This window comes from Poeciliopsis prolifica, unplaced genomic scaffold (assembly GCF_027474105.1).
Source record: "Poeciliopsis prolifica strain line A6 unplaced genomic scaffold, Auburn_PproV2 SCAFFOLD032, whole genome shotgun sequence".
Taxonomy (NCBI): Eukaryota; Metazoa; Chordata; class Actinopteri; order Cyprinodontiformes; family Poeciliidae; genus Poeciliopsis; species Poeciliopsis prolifica.
In genome coordinates, this window is record NW_026562407.1 from 523705 (window position 1) to 538293 (window position 14589).

General features: G+C 40.8%; 1 pseudogene; it reads right to left on the reverse strand.

The window, feature by feature from the left end:
* Positions 1 to 2492: 2492 nt before the first annotated feature.
* LOC129373178 (up-regulator of cell proliferation-like) lies at positions 2493 to 5950 on the reverse strand (annotated as a pseudogene).
* Positions 5951 to 14589: the final 8639 nt, after the last annotated feature.

Here is a 14589-nt window from a genome sequence, read left to right on the forward strand (position 1 = left end):
TTGCCCCCTCCTCACCATAAACCCCGATGACTGAACAACATGGAGGCAGAGAAACTGAGTCATTATTAGACTGAGGGCAGCCAGATTTATTTTGCTGAATTATTATATTTAGATAAATACTATTGGAAAAAAAATCAAAAAGGGCACTAGGGGCATCAAAGGTAAAAGGGACAGAGGCTCAAGCCTCCCTCTGCAAGTGTCTGTAATGACAGTGGACAGTTGATTGAATCGAGTTGATAATGATGAACAACTAGATAACAATGAAAGTCTCAAATTATTCATCTCATATAGTGGCACATTTACACACATTTTGAAAAAGAGTATAAGTATCTTCACACAAAAATAAAAATGTTTATCAAGCTCTTCAAAACAAAAGTTAATGAAATTGAATGATAAAATTATAAATGGTCAATAATAACAAAAATAAGGAGTTATAGTAAATTAAGCTGAAGCAACTTCTATTGTCTTCAGTGTAAGGTTTGAGGTCAATGTGTAAAGTAGAGGGGCTTTAAAAAAAAAAGGCCAGAAAAAAAATACTCTACATGCAAAAACCAGTTATGTTAAAACAACTATTATAATTTCACTTGATGTTGAATGGTTTCTTGAGGCTTTTTACTGCCTGTTTTTTTGTGATTTTCTTCCAACCATCAGGAATGTCAGCAGGCTTTGCATCATATTCTTTAGCAAATTCCTGGTTGTATTTATTCATCACATATTTCCAATAATCTGACGTCTCAAGGCTCACATCTGCACCAATATTCCAGTCTGGGTAAATCGTTGTATATTTTTTGTAAGGATGCCATTCATTCTTTGTGTCACTGCAGCAAAAACATTTGTCACTAATAACAGCAGAAGAGCAGATGTCAGTCGAGAGTTTTCTAGACTCTTTATCCCTGCACTGACCTAATCCATTTGGTCGATGCAAAGAAGCAAAGTGTTGAGTGTGTTTTTCTCCACCTGCATCACAAGGTATTTTGCAGAATGGACACTGTTTGCCACAACCAATCACTCTGTTAAAAAGCTCATTCTCTGGTTTCATGTGGAGACGTGAGAGTTTTGTTTCAAACGTTATCTTTTCAAACTCTCCTCTAAGAGTTTCTTTCATTTCCTCCACACACATGTTGAGCCAGTGAGCAAACTGTTCTTGGTCGGCATTGTTCAGGACCATGAAGGCACCAAGAGCATCCTGGGAAATGACCAGTTTATCACCAAGTTCTTTGCAGATCTTGACAACAAATGTTTTCAGACTGTCAGTCTTTTCTGTTTCTGCCTTTTTAATGGCAGCATTTATGTGGTTGATGCAAAACTTAAGATGTTTGTCCTCTAACTCACAAACTGTCTCCCCAGAGGAGAAATACTCCTTAATTCTATTAGATGTCCATGATTTTACATAATTCTCATATGTGCACATGTACATCAGAAAGCTGTAGAAGTCACTTTTTGAAATCAAGTCCAATAAAAAATAAAACTGGAAGGAGATTCGTGTGCTGAACTCCTCTTTTGTCATCATTTTATCAACAATATCAAGACCAAGAGAAGAATAGATGAAGTTTTCAACAGCAGGTTTCAGACACTGATTAGTGAATTCTTCAGCTTTCCTCTGGCATTGGTCTCTTTCTTGAAACACATCTTTGAAATCTGTGCAGAACCTTTCTTTGTTTTTCTGCAGACATTTATAAGGATCATTTTCTTGGATAAAATCTTCATGCATTTTCTGAAACTTTCTGGCTGCAGATCACAGATGTGTTGTTTCAGAGACACTTCAAACTCAATGTCTGTGTCAACATCAGCTTTGTTCAGCCTCTCATCAATGAAGTGAAGAATCTCCTGGATGTAAGTATCATGATAATTGGTTTTTCTCTTGACTTTATCACAAATACAATCATTGCAAACAGATAAAATGCTGTCAGCAAGTTTTTGTCTTCTCTTTATTAGATCCATCCTTTTATTTGATACATTGGGGGTATATGTAAAAGTCTCCAGTCCACAGTCTTTGAGGCTTTTTTCATTCAGATGTTCACTCGCACAGCTTAGCTTGGCAGACAGATTTGTTTGTAACTGATTGGAAACACTGGTGTAGATATTTGAAGTCTGTTGTTTAGAGAAAGTCAAACTGTTCAGTGTTTTAGTCCACATCTTATTAAAACTTTCATCAAGCTCTCTGTCAGTCATTTGAATTTTTTTGTCACGGCATTTATCAATTAAATCACAAACTGCTTTCTCAATTTTTTCAGTATAAGTGGCCCTGATTTTGTCGAGTTCTTTCAATCCCTTCTTAATATCAGCAGCTGCTGTGATCTGGTTGAACACTGATCTTTCAGTTTCTTGTCGAAGACTCTTGATGCTGTTGGAGAAATCCTCTCTGTATCCTTCAACCAGATAAACATGACCTTCTGGCTGCTCAAAGTATTTCTTCAGGTTTTCAAGGATCTTTGTCTCCCACTTGATCAGCTCTGTGATTGCTTCACTTTTCAACTCAATGATGAATTCATTCATGTCAGATATTGCATATGTTCCAGTAAATGAACCAAATTAGAAATTCTTGTCTCTGCATTGGTGACCCATTTGTTCATTTCCTTTTTGAACTCCCACTCCCATTGGTTGTACTGTGTGCAGAGCCTCATGTAAGCATCAGCCACCAGGCTGTTTCTGAAGCTGAAGATGAAGTTTTCATGTTTTACTGCGTTCCACAGGCTGGTTATCCACTCTGAACTCCAAGATGTCATTAGAAGTTGAGCCACACTTTCCCAGCTGTTGGATGATGTTTTTCTTGAGTTCATAGACAGTCTCACTGTATCCTGCATTGACTGGAGCCATTGGTGGGTTTCCATTCCAGAGTCCCATGAATGTAGCAGTTCCCAGTGTCTGGATTATACTCCATCACATCAGTGAAGCTCTTGTTTTCCTTTTCTTCTCCTAGCTGCTGCCTGGGTCATCTCATCCAGCTGTTCTAACAGCAGCTTCCTGTCTCTCAGGTTCTTCTCATGGGCTGAAACATCAGAAACGTTCTGGTGAACAAACTGACATTGAGGCTTTTTGCCGCCCCTCCCCACATCTGAGGAAAGCATTGATAATGGTGATGTCACTCAGCCCAACAACAGTGTTGCCAGCTCATTGTCGTGTCCAGCTGTTGTCCAGCTGTGCTAGCTCTGGTGACTTTAAGCCTTCAGTGTCGATGATCATCATGAAGTCACAGTTGAGAACTTTCTTGAAGTCTTCATTGACTTTGATGAGCAGCATGAAGGCACCTCTAGTGCATCTGCTGACTGCAAACTGGACTCCAAACATGGTGTTAAGGAGAGTGGACTTCCCTGTGCTCTGAACTCCAAGAACTGTGACGACCCGTATCTTGTTGTTTGGAGACACCAAGTCATTGAGCTGAGAGAGAACATCACTCACCCATCTGAGAGGAATGTTGGAAGCATCTCCATCTACAAGCTCAATAGGAAATCCATCCAGCAACAACTGAGCACAGAGTTTGGGCAGATGTTGCAGTTGTTGACGTGATGGATCTGTTTTTGGAAGAGAAAGAGAAGCTTCATAGATCTGACCCATTTCACGGAAGAAGTGCTCAACTCCCAGTGAGCTGCTGGAAAGTTGTTGGTCAATATTTTTTATCTCTTCTTTGTTCTCAGGATCTTTGCATTTTTCCTTGTAAAGCTCCCTGAGGCCAGAAAGTTTTATTCGAGACAAATTATCGAGGTTCATTCTCATCCATTTCAGAAAGTAACATCTTTCTTTCTGTTGGCTGGATATTGCACTAATGAAGCAGGTCATTGCTTTGGACTTTGCAGAATCATTTTGCTTTTTCCTCAGTTTTTCTCTCTCGCTCTGAAGTTTACATTTGTAATTTTCAATGTTTTCTGAACCAACTTTTCCAAGACGAAATTCTTCCTTTTCCAACAAAGTCAGTTCCTTCCATATTTGACCCTGCAACAGAAGTTGATTTTCTTTGTATTTTATTATATCTTTAATCTCAGCAGTGATTTCATCAGCTTTCTTCTTTCCATCCTGACACTCTGGAGAATCTTCATCAACAGTGATTCCCATTTCATGTGCAACATCAGCCATCTGCTCTACAGAGATTTTCTTCTGTGAGTTATTGACCACATCACTGACCATTTTTCTCAATTGTTTAACAAAATCTGCACTATTTGTCTGTTTTGTCTTTATTAGAATGTTGGTTTGAGTCAAGCCCAGACTGGTTACCACTTGCTTTAATGAATCAACTCTAAAGTTTTTGCTCTTTTGGTTTCCTACTAAGAAGATTTGGGCTTTGTGGGTTTTGTTCATCAGCAGTTTGCAGTCAGAGTCCAGCTGGTCAAAGAAAACAAAAACTGCAGCAGATGTCTGACAAAAAGGAGAATTGAGTTTCAAATGAAGCAATGTCTCCACGAAGGTTAGCTATAGCAACTGGTTCACTGAAGATGTCCAAGTTTTTGTTTCCACAGGGAAGGTACCAGGTCAGTTCAGTCAGTCCATTGGATATTCTTCTCTCAATGTTTCCACACTCCATGTCACGGTGAACAAAGGTATCATGGTATTGCTCAGAGTTACTCAGAAGTTTGTTGAGGATCTCAGATTTGGACAGAGCACTCACCCAGTCTCACAAATGAGATCATTGGAAGTTCAGAAAGAACTATTCTTTCTTCCATGAAGCCTTTTGATTCTGCAAGATTTGAAGGTCTGTACTTCTTAACAATGTCTGCATGAGGGTGCACTGCTGTGTACCACAGTTAGGAAGCAGCAGAGGAACAGAGAACTGACACATGGACATTTTTAGAGCCAGTTCTTGCTGAACAAACCCATCAGAACACAGAAAGAGAGCAGTGATTATATCCAGGGTTTAGAGAGTTATCCTTTGGACTGTCAAGAATATCAAAGTCAAACTCACCAGCTTCTAATTTTAATTACAGGTCTCAGAAGTTGATGTGCATTTTATCTTTCTAGCTGTTACATTCCCATTATAACTTTCTTTAAAAAATACCATGGAGGATCTGATTTCCACTTTTGAGGCTCATCATTGATCTTCTCATTGATCTCCAGTATCTTCCCCAGTGACAGTTTCTCCTTGAAGAACGGCTCCATTCCCAGTTCCTCCAAAAGCCTCTCCAGGTTGGACACTGGTTATAAAAAGAAAGCTTGTTATCTCATTTTAGTCAAAAACAATAAGTTTGAATTTATTTTCATGACTTTAAAATTGTAATGTTACTACTTGCTAAGTTTTAACAATAAGTCCAAAACCACAGATATATTAGAGTGAATGCTACAAAGGTCAAGCAAAAGTATTCATAGTCCTTAAACTTTTTTTTATACATTTTACCAAGTACAAAAATAAAATTCTATATCTCAGTAGGATTTTATGTGACAGAACAACACAGATCATGCTCAGGGATTTGTTGGAGAATATGAGTGAACATACAACAAAGACTAGATTCCCATTGTTTCACCACTGATGGGAGGGGCGAAAGTGGTCAGGTACAGTGTGGGATGGGTGGTGGCTGAGGGAGGTTGCAGAAGTCGGTTCCTTGGGACGTGGAATGTTACTTCTTTGGTTGGGAAGAACTCTGAGCTGGTATGTGAGGCTGAGCGGTTCTGGCTAGAAACAGTGTTCTCACCTCAATGCTTCAGGTACGTTTGAGGTGAGCCATGAGTTGAGAGCCTCATGGCAGAGCTGGCTCTTGAACCAGTCTCCTTGAGAGAGATTGGACATACTTCTATTCTCGAGTTGCTCATCTTGGTTCCTTTATGTTGGGGTTTACTGCACTGGATGAGAGGGTATTCTCCCTTTACCTACATGTGGGGGGATGGGTTCTGACTGTGATGATGTGCTGAACAGCAGTTCAGATTACCCACCCTTTTCGGAGTCCTTGGAGGGGGTACTGGAGAGTGTCCCTCTTGGGTACTCCCTTGTTTCTGCTAGGGGACTTTGGAGGAATTTTTCTGACATAATTCAAGAGCAAGAGTTTCAGTCTGAAACCAAGATTTCATGTCTTTTGTTCTCAAAACTTTTTATACTTTTCATTTCGAAGGGAGGACTTCATGTATTTCTTCTCAAAACGTCTCCTCACGCTAACACTTTGTGTCTGGTGAGAATCTCTGCTTGCTTTTGAAAACGACTTTTGGCACAGTCGCCTGGCAACATCTCAGTCAATAGAATGAAAATGTAATGGGTACGTTTGTATCTTCTAGCGTGTGTGCCCGTGTGGCTACTTTGGATTGTAGCAAACTGCACTACCCACTCAATGTAGGACGAAATAATGACGTCAGCCTTCTGAACTGCGGTACACTACACATCTGCCAGCAGTGTGCTAGGAGATGTGTAGCTGACAGCTACTGATCTTACGCAGGACTTTGTAACGATATGATTATGCATATATTTTTATGTATAGACAGAATTAATGATAAACAATAAAGACATGGTATTCTGATTCAGAAATGTAATTATATTAGTTGTGTTACCACCCCCATGCCACTAGAGGGGTATCAGGCCCGAAAAGATGCAACTAAGGAGCAGATTTAGAAGTACACAGACAGCTACGGAATTTGTTACAAGCTGCGCTGAAGTTCAAGAAGAGCAAATACATGCTGACAGTGAAAATCCTTCCAAAAAAGAAAGATATAGCAAAGATTTCAAAAGAAAATAAAAACAGGAGACCACGGATAATATTGGAAATAGCGCTCCCTTCACTTCCAGAGTGCAATGGTCCTATTTACAAATAAGGCATGAGACTGACAGTGGTGCTTCCCCACCTCTTTCTGTTTGCTGCAGTAAGGTCCATCTTGCAGAAGGCACTATGTTGCGAACGGAAACTTTCTAAATCAAATATATTTTGCAACTGTAGTGAAATTATTAGGGGGGGCAAATGCACCTGTCTCCAATATTGGGGAGGACACGTTCCCACAAGGAGCTACGGGAGTCTGGACTGGGACAGTCAGACATATTAGATACCCCACGACGAGAAAGCTCTTAACAAAATGTGAGACAATAAAGCACCAGGATTAGATGGATATCCCCTAAATTTCATCAACATTGGAACAGTTGAAACGTCAAGGCGTTTTGGTTTGTTTTTATTCTCCCTGTTTGGTTACTTAATTTCTATTTATGTTAATAGTTCAGTTAGAAAAAATTTAAAAAAAGACTACAATTCATGTTTGCAGATAATCTGAAGTGACTGAAAGTGTTTTGCAAAGAAGAAAGGAAAAACACATCCATCTCAGGAAGTGTATAGCTGGAGGAGACACACAGCAAAGGGTAGTTCTACAAAGTGTTGACAAAGAGACAGACCAGGTAGGAGGCTTTAATAGCCACACAAAAATAAGGAGAAAGATTAGTTTGTCTAAGCACATTTTACTTATCCTCAGCAAATACACTGAGAAAACACTTCTTAGTTTTAATTTGAACATGTATTTTACTGACCTTCATCGTTTGTACCACTTGTTGATTGTCATTATCAGATTCACCACGTGTTGGATCAGGGTTCTTTTCTACCTTTGGTTCATCATCAGTGCTGGGTTTCTTAATCAGAATCACAAAATAATATTTTAGTTTCACATACAGGTGGATTGATCATCATGTTATTCTCTATATAATTCAGATGTTTACAATGTTCCTGTGTACCTTATTTGTGGTAGAGGAATCTTCAGCCTCACACTTTTGGTTTCTGTCTCTCTCTGAAAGAAAAATTTGAAAAAAATATTATTTCATAATGTTACCTCCACAAACCTAGGTATTAATACCATTGGTTTATAATATGAGTTGGGAACACATATAAATGAACCTTTTCTGGTACATTTATAGTTCCTCATGTCAAGAGCCCTGGCAGCACATAGGGGGAACCACACTGTGAAAAGCCCTGAACTAATGAGTAAATACATTTTACCTGCATATAATTTAAAATGCACCCAAGATTTATGTAAGGGTCTCAGTGGTTTTTAGAGAACATGAGTGAAGCTAACCACACGTTTAATATCTTACAAAAAACATGCAGGTTGTTATGCGGAAATCAAATGACAGCCATGGCTGAACCACAGAGACATGCCGTTTCCACCTTAAGAAATAGGCTGAACAAGAAAGCACTGATCAGAGAAACAGCCAAAAGGCTCATGGTAACATATATGCTGATGCCTAGTTAAAATCCAGACCTTCTTTCGTCTGAGAATATTAGCCAAGTCTTCATCAGTCCTATTAACAGATGATCTATGTTCGATCTGACTGAGGTTGAGAACCAAGTGAAAACATGTCTGTCTCTAAAAGGGTGAAGCTGGTAGAAAGTTAATGTAAAATGTAGTTCTACAAAGTGTAGACCAAGGGCTCAGTGACAGCAACAACAGAGCTGAGAAAACACTTCTTACTTTTAATTTGAACATGTATTTTACTGACCTTCATCGTTTGTACCAGATTGTTGATTGTCATTATCAGATTCACCACGTGTTGGATCAGGGTTCTTTTCTACCTTTGGTTCATCATCAGTGCTGGGTTTCTTAATCAGAATCACAAATTAATATTTTAGTTTCACATACAGGTGGATTGATCATCATGTTATTTTCTATATAATTCAGATGTTTACAATGTTCCTGTGTACCTCCTTTGTGGTAGAGGAATCTTCAGCCTCACACTTTTGGTTTCTGTCTCTCTGAAAGAAAAATTTGAAAAAGCTTTTGACTTTAATTTGCATCTGGAAACTCTTGACTCATGTAGAACTTCAGTATGAATATGATGGGTTTATATTATGAGTTGGGAACACTGCAGTGGTTCCTGTTTAAACTCCAGTGCAACCATAAACTAATGCAGGAGTTTTCAAAACAGCCTCTATGGCTCAATACTAATGAATCAGAAAAATCTCATCTGCAGGTCTGTACTAGTTAGTGACTAATAAATTAAATGTCCCTATTTTAATTTTAATTCTCTATTGGTCTCTCACATCTAGCAGAGAGAAGTGTAGTGTACTGACCTGTTCCACTGTGTCCTGTCTTTGTCAACAGTTCTCTGACTTGGTCCTCTCCTCCATATTTATTGTTGAAAAGATGGATTCTCCATGAAAAACGGTCAACAATTTTGGGAAGCTGACTGTTGGTAGAGCCTAAAATTAATTGCTTTAGTGACGTCTTTAAACTATCTCCTCCTGTGAAGAGCAGGAAACAATTTTTCATCCTCTGAGGCCCGAGGACTTTCTCTACAGCCTCTACAGCCTTTTCATCCTCTTGAGTGAACGACCAACTTTGATCACCAGCAGGTAAAGAGAGGGAGTGGAGTCCGGCAAAAGATTCAGAAGAACTTTTGCAATCTGCTCCTGTGATGTTAATATGTCTCCAGTGTCTATCACTGAAATTTGTCTCCCAGAGTGAGTCTCGGAGACGAACTTTACTTCTCTCCGAGATAAAGTTTTCACAGAGATATATCTAACCACTGACTCAAAGTCTGTTTCAGCCTTAAACACTTCTTGTCTTAGAATGGTGTTTGCTGAAGAACTTTTCCCAACTCCAGTTTTTCCCAGAAGAACAATGTTAAGATGCTGATCCATGACAGAACAGCGATCTGTTGAGAAAATGCAAAACACTTTAGTTTCTGCTTGTTGTCTTTGGAGTTTACAGAACAATTTAAATGTAATGATATTGCAAAGCTCAATGAAAAATAAAGATGTCAGTTTATGCACAATGTTAAGTGACTCAAGGTAGAAAAAAAAATAATTTCAATCAACATTTAACTAAACTGATGAACTATAAACACATCATATGATGAATACATTTCTCACTGAGGGATCTATATATATATATATATATATATATATATATATATATATATATATATATATATATATACGTATATAATTTGGGGGCAGTAACCCCCAAACTGGAGCAGTGGCTACAATATATATATATATATATATATATATATATATATATATTTATATAGCTGACTGGATAGCTCAATACATAAGGCATCAGTATATCACCCGAGAGGGCAGGGTTCGAATCCAGTCTGGGTCCTTAGGCAAGACCCTTCAAGCTACTGCCTACCTCATACCATGAGAGATACTAAGTTGCATAACATGCCGGCTCAGACGTCCCGGCCAAACAAGGTCTGCGTCAGGTGTTGGGGAACCAGAGCACCTTGATGACAAATGGGCTACTGGAACAAGACGGAAATGGGCGAGAGATGAAAATGTGGATCTGTTGGAATGCTACTACTCAAGTAACCCTAGTGAGAGAGGTTACATGCAAAGACTGGGGGTAACTAAGCGCTAAACAACTAGCTCAGTGTTCCAACATCCGCAAACGGCAACTGCTATCACAACTTGAGATTGACGAGATACAACACAAATGCTACGGCAAAAGGGAGGAACCCGGATGTCATGACTGTCGGGACTTAACTACAACTCCCCACACAGTGAGGGCTACACGGCCCCAATGAGCGACACAGAGCTGAACGAGACAGCTGCTGACCTGAGAGAGAGAATCATGACCCGAATGACAACCAGGCCTCCCGGCGCCAATTACAACGGCTGAGTGAAGTACCATCTGAAAGTCTCATTGAGAATGTGAATGCAACATTGAGAACGATCCCTACCAACACCATAACAGAAACCAATGAGCTGATCTACAACTCAGCATCAGTGATCCTTGAGATACTTGGCTATAAGAGCAACCATGAGACCCAATACCCACCGTGGGAAAACGGTTAGAGGCTAAAATCAAGGTTACAAGGAGGGAAGTGAGCCAACTGTCAGAGCTCCACAAGGGTGCAAGACCAGTACCCAGAAAGTACAGTCAGATGCCCATACCTGAAGCACTTGAAACTGCCAAACAGAGGCTCCAAGCCTTGTCCAGCCGCCTAAAGAGATACACAAGGGAGAATGAATCCAGAAGGATTAACCGGCTCTTCTCCACTCAACCAGCTAAGGTGTACTCTCAATGGCAGGGTAATAACAACAGAGCAGACCCACCAAGGCTGGAGACTGAACAATACTGGAAAGGCATATGGGAAAGGGAGGCGTCCCACAACAGCAATGCACAGTGGCTGATCTCTCTACGAGAGGACCACAGCAACCTCCCTGAGCAAGCCCCGGTAACCATCACTGCGACAGATGTTCAAGAAAGAGTCTCAGGCATGAATATTATATATAACTATTCATAACTATATATATATGAAAAACTGGACAGCACCAGGGCCTGACATGATCCATGCCTACTGGCTAAAGAAACTCACTGCTCTCCATGAGCGACTGGCAGCCCAAATGAACCAGCTGCTACAAAGTGGGACTCACCCTGAATGGTTAACTGAAGGGCGGACAATCCTAATCCAGAAGGATACATCAAAGGGTCCAGTCCCACCCAACTACCGACCAATAACCTGCCTCTCCACAACCTGGAAGCTCATGTCAGGCATCATAGCGGCCAAGATAAGCAAACACATGGATAAACACATGAGCACAGCACAGAAGGGTATCGGTGTAAATACCAGAGGAGCCAAACACCAACTCCTCGTAGACCGCACAGTTGCCCGAGACTGCAAAACCCGACACACCAACCTGTGCATGGCTTGGATCGATTACAAGAAAGCCTATGACTCAATGCCGCATACTTGGATCATTGAATGCCTAGAGATGTATAACATCAACAGGATTCTGAGAGCCTTCATTGCAAACTTGATGAAGCTGTGGAAAACCACGCTTGAAGCCAACTGCAAACCACTTGCACAAGTGTCCATCAAATGTGGCATATACCAAGGAGATGCTCTGTCCCCGCTACTGTTCTGCATAGGCCTGAACCCCTCAGCCAAATTATCAACAAGACTGGCTACGGATACCGACTCAAAAATGGGGCCAACATCAGTCACCTCCTCTACATGGATGACATCAAGCTGTATGCCAAGAGTGAGCGAGACATCGACTCACTGATCCACACCACCAGGATCTACAGCACTGACATTGGGATGTCATTCGGACTAGAGAAGTGTGGTCGGCTGATCACAAAGAGGGGGAAGGTGATCCGCAGAAGGAGTCTCACTCCCACAAGGAACAATAGCAGACATAGAGGACAGTTACAAGTACCTAGATATACCACAAGCAAATGGTAACCTCGATGAGGCCACAAGGAAAGGAGCCACAGCTAAATACCTCCAACGAATAAGGCAAGTCCTGAGAAGCCAGCTCAATGGCAAGAACAAAATCCGTGCGATAAACAGCTATGCCCTGCCAGTAATCAGATACCCTGCTGGAATAATCAGCTGGCCAAAGGAGGAGATAAAAGCCACAGATATTAAGACTAGAAAGCTACTAACCATGCATGGAGGGTTCCATCCCAAATCCAGCACCCTGAGACTGTACACGAGCCGCAAGGACGGAGGCAGAGGACTAGTGAGTGTGAGAACCACTGTCCAGGACGAAACACTAAGATCCATAAATACATCAGGGACAAAGCCTCAACAGACAATGTGCTCAGTGAATGTCTCAGACAACAGGGAACGGAGGTTGAGGTGCCAGAGATACCATCATGGGAGGACAAGCCCCTACATGGGATGTACCACCAGCAAATAACCCAAGTGGCTGATATCAGTAAATCCTACCAATGGCTGGAAAAAGCTGGACTCAAGAACAGCACAGAGGCCCTCATCCTGGCCGCCCAGGAACAGGCCCTAAACACCAGAGCAATAGAGGCCCAGATCTACCACACCAGACAAGACCCAAGGTGTAGGTTGTGCAAGGAGGCCCCTGAGACAGTCCAGCACATCACAGCAGGGTGCAAGATACTGGCAGGGAAAGCGTACATGGAACGACATAACCAAGTGGCAGGCATAGTGTACAGAAACATCTGTGCAGAATATGGACTGGAAACCCCGAGATCAAAGTGGGAAACACCCCAAAGGTGGTGGAGAACGCCAGAGCTAAGATCCTGTGGGACTTCCAGATCCAGACAGACAAAATGGTAATGGCGAACCAACCAGACATTGTCGTAGTGGAAAACAACAGAGGAAAGCCGTTGTGGTAGATGTAGCAATACCAAGTGATTGCAACATCAGGAAAAAGGAGCACGAGAAACTGGAGAAATACCAGGGCCTCAGGGAAGAACTGGAGAGGGCCTGGAAGGTAAAGACCACAGTGGTGCCTGTGGTCATCGGGGCCCTCGGGGCAGTAACCCCCAAACTGGAGCAGTGGCTACAACAGATCCCAGGAACAACATCAGACATCTCAGTCCAGAAATGTGCAGTCCTTGGCACAGCCAAGATACTGCAGGACCCTCAAGCTCCCAGGCCTCTGGTAGAGGACCCGAGCTCAGAGGATAAGAACCACCCGCGGTGGGTGAGAAGGGAATTTATATATATATATATATATATATATATATATATATATATATATATATATATATATATATATATATATTATTTATTACTTAGAACTTACTTACTGATTTCCACCAAACGATTAAGGCTCAAGATGTCTCCTGTCTGGATCTGAGCTGAACACTCCATCTCTCAGCTTTCGTTTTCTCATCCGTCTTTTAACCTGACATAAAAAAACATACATGTGAATGTTGAGAATAAAAATCTCCCAGGAAGATTTGATCCGTTCTGTTGCGTTCTGCAAACAGCCCACTTACCTCTTTATAGGATGAGAGGAACTGAAATCACTGAAACACAGAATGTCTCGACAACAACTCGGACCTTTTCCTCTTTAAAGTTATCACAACTTGGTGTTATAAAAGTGGACTTAGGACGTCAGGTAACGTCACCTGATGAACGAGATTAAAATTTCTCGTTCAACTTTTAATCGATTCAGTTTGTTACTGTCTAAAGTAATTAAGACTGAAAATAATAACAATAAAACTAAAATCAAATGTTTTCACTTCTATTTGACCAGCAAAAATGTTTTGTGAATAAATTTATTTGGAGTTAATTAAAGTAAAATAAATAGAGATAGAGGTGAAAGAATCATTGTACATACTAAGGTACAAATTTATAGTTCATAAATGTTATAATTTCCTGAGGGAGTCTTCCCAAGGGATCAATAAAGTCAAGTCTAAGTCTAAGTCTCTAAGTCTATGATTAGTTAAGTTTGTATTCACTTGGAGAGAAAAATTGTTCTTTTATTGACCTTTATTTTATTTTGACGGTGTATCACCGGAAATGGCCAAACCTTGATCAGGTGTCGCTGATTTCTGAGCAGTAAATGACTGAAATAAAACTTCGGACCTTGCTGCTGCTGCTGCTGCGATGGGGACAGCAGAGAGAAAGGTGAGTTTGAGAATTTTTTACGTGTTTTTATTGTTGTGATTGGTTTAGAATAACTTCTGAATAGTCATAAGACGCGTTCAGATTATGGAATAACTTTAAAAAGGATTTAATCGTCTTTTTGGTTCCTGAGTCTAAGTTCTGTTGTCATTCCTGATAAATGTGTCGGTTTGAGCCGTATGTGAGACGGAGTTCGGTTACAGTACAAAACAGGCATTGAAATTTATAAATAGCCCCTTGCAGGGAGGAGTGACCTTGGTGTGTTGCCTATTGGGAATTTGAAAATATTATCTATTATTATTAAATTAATTGCACTACCGTCTCTGTCTCCAGGCCCCGCAAAGAGACTTGTCCGCAGA